Consider the following 2,500-nt stretch of genomic DNA (forward strand, 5'->3'; position numbering starts at 1 on the left):
CCCCCCCTCTGCCCCTCCAGGCCCCCCCTCTGCCCCCCTCTGCCCCACCCAGGGCAGCTGCGTCCTCCTCTGATCAGAGCTGATGGCCCTCTATGAGAGGTAGAATTGACAACATTTACGGGGGCGAATGAGAATGATCCATCTTCCTTAGCAGTCCTGTCACCTTACCGGCCAAACTTCATCATGGCCAATTACCACTACTCCCCCCCCTCTCCCCCCTCCCTCGATGATCCTCAACCCCCCCTCCCCCCTCACTCTCTCTCACTCTCTCATCCTCTCTCTCTCCACTACTACCACCGCTCGGACAGATATGATAATGGGGACAAAACTGAGGGAGAGACATTTTGACAAAGGATGGAAAAAAAAGTAGAGAAAGAGGGCAAAAGAAAGAAGAAGAAAAAAAGAGGCTAAGCCATTCAGACAAAGAAAAGATAGTCAGGGATGTTAACTGGACGAGGGCAGAGAAGATATATATATATATATATAGAGAGAGAGAGAGAGAGAGAGAGAAGGTTCTAACAAAAGTAGACAGAAGGAGTTAAGGCTGAAGTGCCCGAGAGCTTAACTCGCGTCCAAGGTGGGAATGTGTGTGTTTGAAAAACAGAGGCAGAGCGAGCTTGAGCAGAGAGAGAGAGAGAGAGAGAGAGAGGGAGAGAGGGAGAGAGAGAGAGAGAGAGAGTAGTGTACAGGGTAAGCTCTTATTTGGCAGGTCACAGTCCAGTGGTTGTGTTGTGTGTTGACGAGCACAGGGGTGTTTAAGAGGTCAGTGAGCACAAACACTCACACTCCTAAACACACACACACACACACACACACACACACACACACACATACACACACACACACACACATACACACACACACACACACACACACACACACACACATACACATACACATACACACACACACACACACACCACCCATAAACACACACCCAAACACACAAACACGCCAATGCAAGGCATTAAAGGGGTCAGTGCCGTAAATCTCACCTCATCATCTAAGGGGAATTCTGATTTCTGACACCAGTACACAAACAAACACACACACACACACACACACACACACACACACACACGTATACACGTACACACACGTATACACGTACACACACACACACACACACACACAGACACGTACATACACTTACACACACACGCACACCCACAAAAACACACACACACAGGTACACATACAAACTCACACACAGAAACACACAAACTTACACAAATGTACACAAACACACACACACACTCACAGAAGAACTCACTCAAAACTTCCCACGCAGAAATACTTATTTTGAATATGACTATATAATCAAATGACTGTGATCATATAGTGCCGACGCGAAGGCGTCCAGACACACCGTAGACGAATCAGCAATCAGGGCAGCAAGTCTTTTTTAACTTCATGAAGGTGGAGGAGCCTGACCAATCAATTATCTTTCACACGGTTAATCCATAGCAAGTATGGGTCACCAGTGGCCTGCATGGGCCTGCATGACCAGGGACACACACACACACGCACACACACACACACACACACACACACACACACACACGCACACACACACGCGCACACACACACACACACGCACACACACACACACACACACACACACACACACACACACACACACACACACATTCACCCACACGTGGTGTGACTTGGGGTCACCCCCAGGTGAGGAGCTCTGCTGGTCATCCATCCGTCTCTATTACAGGGAGTGAGCAGGAGTGAAGCAGTTACACAGAGCTGATATTAATCCCCATGGAGGGAGGTCCTGAAGGATGTTATTAGTGCTAGTTGTGAGGGGCGGACAATGGATTCAAGGATCGATTATTTTCAAATGGGTTTAGCTGTCAATCACTCCATGCCTAAATAATCTGTCTCTTTAATTAGCCTGAGCCGTGATATCATTTAAAAAAGGACGATTCATCATACATTTGAAAGACACATCATTAGATGAAAGACAGATCATAATTCACAAATTTGTGCATTTCAAGTATCAAAAAGCGAGATCAAATATGTGTTTCAGAAGCCATTACATTGTCAGAGATTCTAGAGAGGAGAGAGATAGCGAGACTGAGGGCAAATAAATAAAGAGGAGGAGTGAGCGATGGGGAGCGATCCAGACTTCTGAGATGATCACTCTTCTTATTGTTGTTGGTGTCTGGGGAGGCAGGAGGCTTTGTGTTAACCACACTATATACCATAAAGCCCTGGCTCAGATGCGTGTGTGCATGGATGCGTGTGTGCGTGTGTGTGTGTACGTGTGTGTGTGCATATATGCGTGCGTGTGGGTGAATATGTGTGTGTGTGTGTGTGTGTGTGTGTGTGTGTGTGTGTGTGTGTGTGGGTGTATGTGTTTGGGTCCATGTGTGCGTGCGTGTGTGTGGGTGTGTGTGCAGGTGCGTGCGTGGCTGTATGTGTTTGTGGACAGGTGCCCCAATCTCACAGTTATGGACTCTTGAAATGGATGTACACTAAATCCCTG

General features: G+C 47.5%; 1 protein-coding gene across 2 annotated transcripts in view; it reads left to right on the forward strand.

Annotated features, from left to right (window-relative positions):
* pax5 (paired box 5) overlaps positions 1 to 2,500 on the forward strand; it is a gene marked incomplete at both ends in the record, with an annotated part of 43,357 nt that overhangs the window by 30,915 nt on the left and 9,942 nt on the right. The gene's annotated exons all lie outside the window — the stretch shown is intronic.

This window comes from Pollachius pollachius (assembly GCF_949987615.1).
Source record: "Pollachius pollachius genome assembly, chromosome: 2".
NCBI classification, from domain to species: domain Eukaryota; kingdom Metazoa; phylum Chordata; class Actinopteri; order Gadiformes; family Gadidae; genus Pollachius; species Pollachius pollachius.